Raw genomic sequence first — 10,844 nt, 5'->3', positions numbered from 1 at the left:
TCAAGAATTTCCCCTGTAATATAAAGAACCTAATGCTAATTCCAGAGATTTATATGATTTATGAATTAACATTTTACTTACAGGTTAAAGAAAATAAAGATAGTGAATAGTAGAATGAATGGGGAAATAATACACTTAAAGACACCATCTCTATCCCCCAACCTAGCAAGGTCTTAATAGACTCAGTAATTTCTAGCACTTCCTTGTGTAACGCTCTAACAAAGGAAAACAGGTGTTTTTATACATACATTTTTGTAGTCGTGACTGAAGTATCTCCAAAGCATTAAAGATGTTTTTTCTGAAATTCTTGCCTCCCATCACACTGTTTTTCAATTCCATTTTATCTCTAGATTTTGTCAAGAGATAATGGCAAAAAATAAGATAGCTAACATATTCTTGTGGAAAGAATACTGCTTATAATGTTTATAAGATGACCATTCTTTTAGACCCTTGGGAAATTTTTCTGCTGTCAAGTCAGAGACTTTAGAAAACTGAATTATAAAATTTAGATATAGAGCTCTGTCTTGCAATAGAAAAGATTCAAGACCTAGTCATCAGGGAAAAAAGTAAATAACTTGAAAGTTGAGAAGAACTATAAGAATGGATTGTACACAGGACAATGAGATAAAATCAATTCATATACATAGACACATAATATTTAAGATTTATGTCTTTATTATCTATTTTGTAAGTATAACATCATTTTCTTGCTTATCTTTGTAGGAGTATATTTATTTTTCTTTGTTTCCTTGATTTACATCCTGATTGGCCTTTCTTTTTTTCTGATTTAAGCAAAACTTACTAAGGTGTTTTCTCACCCTTAATTTTAATTATGTATAAGGCTTTACGTTTTTAGTGTTTCTTATATAAACAACATTGTCAAATGACAAGTTTTTGATTTTGCTACTCTCCTATAACTTATGGATGAATTCATCACATTCAAATTCATTGTTAACAATTGTTAAATTTATTTTTCCTCAATATTTTAGAATATTTCTTCCTTGATCACCTTTTTATGAAAGTACATATAAAATAAAATCAATGAAATATATAGTAGGTATCTATAATTGTAATACTTTGGAATTTTAAAGTTATTTCTCCTTTCTCCTATTCTTTTCCCCCCAAATATAAATTTCTCTTCCTCATTTTCTTCCTTTATAATCAATCATTCATAATTGAAGATAATTTTGCTTTGGGGCATTTCTTCTTGAATTCATTCTTCCATCTTAATGCTCCCTCTTTTATGTCTTTTTCCTAGCAACGTCCCAAGTTTACTTATATTTATATCCCTGCATTTTTTTTAAATGTTCCTTAATTTTATATGGTGATAAAGTTTATGAGATCTCTGTGCACTTCTATATCTTTTTTACTGAAAAGTCATGATCCTAAGTTATCCAGCATAAAATATGACCCTTTCTTTCATCATTAAATTGGTAACCACGAGAATCATGAAATAAAAGGTAAAGGATGGACAAACACTATCTTCAGGTGAAGTCAAAAAGCAGGGTGATCCTGATCTCAGATCAAAAAAAAAAATTGATCTAATTAAAAGGATAAGGAAGGACATATATCTTCTAAAGGGCATAAAAACAATATCAATATTAAACAAATAACCAAATTTGTAGCATTAAATTTTAAAAGAAAATTAAAGAGGCCAGAAGAAATAGATAAAAACTATAATAGTGGGAATCTCAACCTTGCACTTCAGAATTAGATAATCAAATCACAAAATAAATAAGAAAGAAGTCAAAAGAGGAAAAGAATACTAGAAAAGTTAGATATGATAACCTCTGGAGAAAACAAAGGAACAGAAAGGATAATTTTTCTTTTCAGCAGTTCATAACCTATACAAAAATAGACCATATTTAGGACATAAAACCTCAAACTAAATGCAGTAAAGAGAAATAGTAAAATCCTTTTCAGACCACGATGCAATAAAATTACACTCAACAAAAAGCCAGGAAAGTAGCCAAAAAAATGGAAACTAAATAATCTATACTAAAGAATGATTGGGGCAGCAAATCAGAACATAATTAAAACTTCACCCAAAAATGACAATAATGAGACATCATATCAAAATTGTGGGATGTAGCCAAATGGTAATAAGAAATTTTATATCTCAGACTTACTTGCATAAAGTAGAAAAGAAGGTTAAAATTGGGCTTACAACTAAAAAATGCTAGAAAAGGAACAAATTAAAAACCCCAGTCAAACACTAAATTTGAAATCCTAAAAATAAAGGAGAGATCAAAAAAGTGAAATAAAAAAAACACTGAATTAATTAATTTAAAATTGGTTCTATAAAAACCACCAAAATAGACAAACCTAAAATCTGATTAAAAAAAAGGAAAGGAAAATCAAATTGTTGTCTTAAAAATGAAAAGGAGAACTCCCACTAAGAAGAGGAAATTAACAATTTTGAATTCTTTCCCAACTTTATGGAAAAATTGACAACAAATGAAATGGAAGAATACCTTAAAATAAGCTTGCCCAGATTAAAGAGGAAAAGTAAATCCTAAACAGTCCCATCTTAGAAAAAAAAAGAAAAGCTATTAACCAACTCCCTAAAGAAAAACCCAGGACCAGATGGATTTAATGGAATTTACCAAACATTTAAAAACAATTAACCCCAATCTATATAAACTATTTGAAAAAATAGGGACTGAAGGAGTCCCACCAAACCCTTTTACGACACAGACATGTCATCCTAAACCAGGTAGGGAAAACAGAGAAAAAAAGACCAATCTCTCTAATGAATATCGATCAAAATCTTAAATAAAATATTACAAAAGATTGAAAATCATCCACAGGATAAACACTAGTCAAAGAATTTATAACAGGAAGGCAGGGCTGGTTCAATATTAGGAAAACTATTGCTAATTGACTATATTAAAAAAACAAAAATATGATCCTCTCAATAGATCAGAAAAAGCATTTGAAAAATCCACATCCATTCCAAAAAACCTTGAGAAGTATAGGAAAAATGGACTTTTTAAAAAGTAAGCATATATTTAAAACCATCATAAGCATCATATCATGGCTGAATCTTTCCCAAAGATTGGGAAAACAAGGTTGCCCTTCACCAATTATTCAATATTGTATTAGAAACACTAGCTTCTGCAATAAAAGTTGAGAAAGAGATTAAAGGAATCAGAATAGCGTAGGAAACCAAACTATCCTTTTGAGATATGATTGTATATTAAAACCCTAATTCAAGAAAAAGCTTTAGAAATAATCCATAACTTTAAAATTAGAAATAAAAAACCCTTAAATCCTCAGCATTTTTTAACATCAACAAAGTCCAACAGAAAAATACAAAGAAATTCCATTTCAAATAACTGTCAACAGAAAAAATTTTGGGGTCCCATCTCCAAAGGAAAGTCAAATTATATGGCTAAATTACAAAAAACTTTCCACACAAATAAAGTCAGACTTAAAAAATTGGGAAAAAATCAAGTCTCCTGAAAGGTCAAAAAATATAATAAAATGACAATACCCCTAAACTAATCTATTTATTTAGTCTATACCAATAGACTTCCAAAGAAAATATTTTAATTTCTAGAAAAAATAACAACAAAATCTATGGAATAATAAAAGGTCAAAATCTCAAAAAATTAATGAAAAAAAATCAAATAAAGGGCCACACCATCTAAAAACTATATTATAAAGCAGCATCACCAAAACCATTTGTATTGGCTAAAAATAGATTAAATTAAGGGAACAATTAAGTTTACAAGAAGAATAATCAACTTGAAATAGTTTTGAAAACCCAAAATCCTAACCATAAAATTCATTATTTGCAAAAACCGGGATAACTGAAATTAGGATGGCAGAAATTGGCATGGACCCACACTTAACACCATTACAGAATAAGATCAAAATTCCAATTTGAAACAAAAAACGAATTATAAACAAATTGGAGGAAATAGGATGTTTTTTCTCAGACTTGTGGGAAAGGAAGAAATTTGTGACTAAAGACAACTAGAGACCATTATTACCCAAAAATAAAAATTACATCAAATTAAAAATCTTCTGTACAAACAAAACTTTAAACAAGATTAGAAGGGAAAACAAACTGGGAAAAATTTACATTAAAGGTTCTATAAAACCTCATTTCCAAAATATAGAAGTCTTATAGACTTAATTTATAAAAACCAAGCCATTTTCAATTGATTTCAAAGGTATGAACCAATTTTCAGAATGAAATTGAAACATTACCATATAGAAAAGGCCAAATCTTATTAATCAGAAAAAAATTAAGAAATCTGAGATACCACTACACACCTGCGATTGGCTCAGATAACAGGAAAAAAATGAAGTGTTGGGGAAAAGGAAACGGGACACTGATACATTGTTGGGGGTGAACAATCCAACCATTCTGGAACAATCAAAACCCAAAAAGTTATCAAACTTGCAACCCTTGATCCAGCAGTTTTCTACGATTTAACCCCAAGGAATACTAAAGAAGGAAAAGGGACCAGTATTGCCAAAATTTTTAGCCTTGTTTTAGTGGCTAGAAATGGAAACAGTGGATCCCATCAATTGGAAATGTTGGGTAAATTTGATATACGAATGTTATGGGTATTATTTTCTTAAAAAATGCCCAAAATGAATACAGAGAAGCTTGGATGGAATTACATGAACGATGCTAAGTGAAATGGCAGAACCAAGAATCTTATATATTCCAACATTACGGAAGATGTAACGATAAGGGTTTTTTGACAAAGAGACCTAATTCAGTTTCAATTGATCAATGATGGAAGAAGAGCACCAAAGTAAAAAAACACGGGAAATGAATTAAACTTTTGCATTTTGTTTTCTTCCTGGTTATTTTTCCTTCTGAATAATTCTTCCTTTGCAACAAAAACTGGATCTGCCACATACATTTATCAAAGTTTAACAATTCAACATATATAGGACTGCTTGCCATCTAGGGGAGAGGGTGGAGGGTGGGAGGGAAAAATTGGAACAGAAGTGAGTGCAAGGGATAATGTTGTAAAAAAAATTACCCTGGCATGGATTCTGTTAATAAAAAGTTACTATAATGAAAAAAAAATTTTCTAAATTATAATTGAAGTAGGAATGAAGATCATATTAGTGAAATTTGGCATTAAACTACATCATTATATTACAACTTCAGAAGAATGAAATGTATGTATGTGTTGTCAAGTGAATGAGGTAAAAAACTATATAGCATGGCTGTGCAAAAAACAGGCTTACATCCTTTATGGGGTCCTAAGTATTAGCCAGAGACACCTAAGAAACACATGATCTTTTGTGGAACCAACAGGAGATACAAGATTTTCAGAGTTATTTTTTAGTCTTACTTTTTTTTTGTAAAAGACACTATAAATCCCAGACAGATGAACTTATGGCAAAGAATAGGAAGAGAAGAAAATATTTTCAGATCAAAATACAGGTCAATGTGCAAAAAAATGTTTTTTTTTTTTTCAGAAAAAAAAATAAGAAAAAAGGGTGAAGAATTAAAACAAGCAGCATCATTTTTTCCCCTAGTAAATTTATTAATTGTTAAAATACATTAAAACACCTGATTTATAATGTTGGAAGAGAAAAATCAGAGCAAAAAGGAAAAACCAAGCCAAAAACAAAACATAAAAAATGATATACACCATGTTTTGATTTACATTCACTTTGTTTACTTCTTTTTCTGGATGTAGATGGCATTTTCTGTCTAAAGTCTATTACAGTTACTTTGTATTACTGAACCACTGTGAATAACCATGTCTTTCATAGTTGATCATTGCATATTCTTGTTGTTATTGTGTACAATGTATTCCTGCTTCTGAATGTTTTGTTCAGCATCATTTCATGTAAATCTTTCTAGGTCTTTCTAAAATGATATTCCATTACATTCATATACCACAACTTTTTCAGCTATTTCCCAACCAATGGGCATCTACTCATTTTCCAATTCCATACAAAAAAATTGCTGCTGCAAAAATTTTTGTACAAGTGGATCCTTTTCCCTCCTTTCTGATTTCATTAGGATACAGACACAGCAATGACACTGCTGGATCACAGTTTCATAGCCCTTTGGGCATAGTTCCAAAATGTTCTCCAGAATGGTTTGGATCACTTCATAACTCCACCAACAAAACATTAGTATGCCAGTTTTCCTATATCCCCTCCAATAGTTATCATTATCTTTTCTTGTCCTCTTAGCTGAGAGATGTGAAGTGGTACCTCAGAATTGTTTTAATTTGCATTTCTCTAATCAAGAGTGATTTAGGGCATTTTTTTATATTATTATACACAGCTTTAATTTCATCATCTGGAAACTTTTTGTTTATATCCTTTGACCATATTTCAATTGAGGAATGACTTGTATTCTTATAAATTTTATAAAGTCCTTTATATATTTTAGAAATGATCTCTTTTTAGCAGAAATGCTTGCTGGAAATATTTTTCCTAGCTTTATACTTCCCTTTTAATCTTGTTTCTGTTGATTTTGTTTATTCAAAACCTTTTTAAATTTAATTTAATCAAAGTGGTCCATTTTGTCTTTTTTAATACTCCCTAGTTTTTTTTTTTGTGATCATAAATTCTTCCCTTCTCTAAAGATCTGATAGTAAATTATCCCTTGTTCTATTAATTTGCTTTTGTTGTCATCCTTTATGCCCAAAACATGTAACCATTTTGACCTTATTTTAGTATGGCTTGTGAGATATAGGTCTATGTAAAGTTTCTGACATTATTTTCCAGTTTTCCTAGTTATTTTTGTCAAACAGTGTGTCCTTATTCTAAAAGCTAGATTTTTGGTGTTTATCAAACAGTAGATCACTAGATTTGTTGATTATTATGTAATGTGTATGCATTATATTCCTCTGATCCACCACTCTATTTCTATATCAAATGATTTTGATGAGTACTGCTTTATAATATACATTTAGGTTTGCTAAGCCACACTCCTTTGTATTTTTTTTCATTAATTCCCTTGACATTCTTAACCTATTATTCTTTCAAATGAATTTTGATAGTTTTTAAACTTATACAAAATAATTTTTTGGCAGTTTAATTGGCATGGCCCTGGACAAATAGACTTATTTAGACAGAATTTCCATTTTTATTACATTAGCTCAGCCTAGCCATGAACAATTATCATTTTTTTCCAATTGTACATCTGACCTTACTTGTTTTGTAATGTTTTGTAATTCTGTTCATATACTTCTTGGATTTCTATTGGCAAAAAAAAAAAACAAACAAAAAATCCAAAAACCAAGTATTTTGTCTACAATAATTTAAATTGAATTTCTCTTTCTATCTCTTGCTGATGGGCTTTGTCAATAATATATAGAAATGTTGATGATTTATGTGGGTTTACTTATTAGCAACTTTGCTAAAGTTGTGAATTGTTTCAGAAGATTTTTGAATGGTTTTCTAGTATTCTCAAAGTATACCGTCATATCATTTGGAAAGAGCAATTGTTTTATTTCCTCATTGCCTTTTATAATTCCTTTAATTTCTTTTTGTTTGTTTTCTTATTGCTAAAGTCAACATTTCTAATACAATGTTAAATAATAGTGGTGATAATGGACATCCTAGTTTTACCCCTGATCTTTACTGGGAATGCACCCAGCTTCTCTCCATTGAAAATAGTGTTTCATGTAAATTTTAGATAGATACTGTTTATTATTTTAAGGAAAGTTCTCTTTATCCCTATGCTCTTTAATGTTTTTAATAGAAATGGCTACTTTATGTTTTCAAAAACTTTTTCTGAATCTATTGAGATTATTGTATGATTTTTGTTAGTTTTGTTATTGATATAGTCCATTGTGGCAATAATTTTCCCTATATTGAATAAGTCCTACATTCCTTTTATAAATTACACTTGGTCATAGTGTATTATCCTGTTGATGAGCTGATGTAATCTCCTTGCTAATATTTTATTAAAATTTTGCATCAATATTCATTAGCGAGATTTGTATGTAATTTTCTTTCTCTGTCATGGCTCTTCTTGGTTTATGTATAGTTACCATAGTTGTGTCATAGAAGGAAATTGGAAGTATTCCTTCTCTGTCTCTTTTTTCAAATAATTTACATAGTATTGGAATAAATTGTTCTTTAAATGTTTTGGAGAATTCAACTTGTGAATCAATTTGGCCTTTAAGATTTTTTCTTAGGGAATTCACTGATGATTTGTCCAATTTCATTTTTTAAAAGGGACTACTAAAGTAATTTGTTTATTCTGTTAATCTGGGCAATTGATATTTTTGTAAAAATTCATCTATTTTGGTTAGATTGTCAGACTTGCTGCTGTAGAGTTGGGGAAAATAGCTCCTAATCATTAACTTAATTTCTTTTTCATATGATTCTGGTGATTCGTTTTTTTTTTTCTTTTTCCCTGATCCAATTAACCAAGGGGTTATCTATTTTTTTGGGATTTTTCCTCACAAAACCAACTTTTAGTTTTACTTATTAGTTTAATAGTTTTATTTGTTTCAGTTTTATTAATTTCTCTTTTGAGTTTCAGAATTTCTAATTTGGTATTAATTGGGACTTTTAATTTGTCCTTTTTCTAGTTTTTTTAATTGTATAACTTGATCTCCTCTTTCTCTATTTTATTTATGTAGCTATTTAGAGATATAAAATTTCCCCTGTGAACAGCTTTGGCTGCATCCCATAGATTTTGGTATGTTGTCTCATTATTGTTATTCTTTTGGATAATATTATGAATTGTTTCTATTATTTGTTCTTTGACACATTCAACATTGGAATAGATTATTTAATTTCCAATTGGTATTTAGTCTACCTTTCCCAGGCCCTTTATTGATTACTTTTTTTTTTTTTTATTTAATAGCCTTTTATTTACATGATATATACATGGGTAATTTTACAGCATTAACAATTGCCAAACCTCTTGTTCCAATTTTTCACCTCTTACCCCCCCACCCCCTCCCCTAGATGGCAGGGTGACCAGTAGATGTTAAATACATTAAAATATAAATTAGATACACAATAAGTATACCCGACCAAAACGTTATTTTGCTGTAGAAAAAGAATCAGACTCTGAAATATTGTACAATTAGCTTGTGAAGGAAATAAAAAATGCAGGTGTGCATAAATATAGGGATTGGGAATTTAATGTAATGGTTTTTAGTCATCTCCCAGAGTTCTTTTTCTGGGCATAGCTAGTTCAGTTCATTACTGCTCCATTGGAAATGATTTGGTTGATCTCGTTGTTGAGGATGGCCTGATCCATCAGAACTGGTCATCGTATAGTATTGTTGTTGAAGTATATAATGATCTCCTGGTCCTGCTCATTTCACTCAGCATCAGTTCATGTAAGTCTCTCCAGGCCTTTCTGAAATTATCCTGTTGGTCATTTCTTAAGAACAGTAATATTCCATAATTTTCATATACCACAATTTATTCAACCATTCTCCAACTGATGGACATCCATTCAGTTTCCAGTTTTTAGCCACTACAAAAAGGGCTGCCACAAACATTCGTGCACATACAGGTCCCTTCCCTTCTTTATAATCTCTTTGGGATATAATCCCAGTAGTAACACTGCTGGATCAAAGGGTATGCACAGTTTAATAACTTTTTGAGCATAGTTCCAAACTACTCTCCAAAATGGTTGGATTCGTTCACAACTCCACCAACAATGCATCAATGTCCCAGTTTTCCCGCATCCCCTCCAACAATCATCATTATTTTTTCCTGTCATCTTAGCCAATCTGACAGGTGTGTAGTGGTATCTTAGAGTTGTCTTAATTTGCATTTCTCTGATTAATAATGACTTGGAGCATCTTTTTATATGACTAGAAATAGTTTCAATTTCTTCACCTGAGAATTGTCTGTTCATATCCTTTGACCATTTTTCAATTGGAGAATGGCTTGATTTTTTATAAATTAGAGTTAATTCTCTATATATTTTGGAAATGAGGCCTTTATCAGAACCTTTGACTGTAAAAATATTTTCCCAGTTTATTGCTTCCCTTCTAATCTTGTCTGCATTAGTTTTGTTTGTACAAAAACTTTTCAGTTTGGTATAATTGAAATTTTCTATTTTGTGATCAGTAATGATCTCTAGTTCTGCTTTGGTCATAAAGACCTTGGCTCTTTTCTTTTTTTCTATTTTCCAGGTTGGCTGTTTTTCAAAAGAGATATTTCACATTTTCTTCCATTGTTTCATTCTTTTTAGTTTGTTTGATGAATTCTTGCTGTCTCACAGGATCATTAGCTTCCATTTACCCCGTTCTAGTTTTTAATGTGTGATTTTCTTCAGTTAGTTTTTGTATCTCTTTTTTTATTTGGTTAATTCTACTTTTTAAACACTTTTTAAAATTCTACTTTTTAAGGAGTTGTTTTCTTCAGACAATTTTTTCCTTCCTTTTTCAAATTGTTGATTGTCTCATGCACACCTTTCATTTCTTTTCTCATTTTTACTTCTACCTCTCTTACTTGCCTTTTAAAGTCTTTAATGAACACTTCCAAGACACTTGCTTGGACTTGAGAGCAATTTATATCACTCTTTGACATTTCTTCTGTGGACATTTTATGCTCATCTTAATTATGGTCTGCCCTGTTACCATATGGTCAATGTTCTTTTCTATTTCTTGCTCATTTTCTTTCCTTTCCTTTGGCTACTTCCTTTTTTTTTTTTTTTTTTTTTTTTTAACTTAAATAGATGAGCTCTGTTCTTAGGTAAAAGGGTACACTGTTCCAAACTTTGTATGTAGCTCTGAGCCTTCACTTTGAGCACAGGAGCCCCTTGTGCCCTTGTGTCTTTACGGGTTTGTTTTGCTTGTTCTGTTCAGGAAACAGCCTGATTTCTGAATTTGCCTTCTGAACTGGAATTGAAGCTGCCCTACTAATTT

The sequence above is a fragment of the Sarcophilus harrisii genome, chromosome 3 (assembly GCF_902635505.1).
Source record: "Sarcophilus harrisii chromosome 3, mSarHar1.11, whole genome shotgun sequence".
In the NCBI taxonomy this organism is placed as follows: domain Eukaryota; kingdom Metazoa; phylum Chordata; class Mammalia; order Dasyuromorphia; family Dasyuridae; genus Sarcophilus; species Sarcophilus harrisii.
This window is presented reverse-complemented; position numbering follows the sequence as displayed.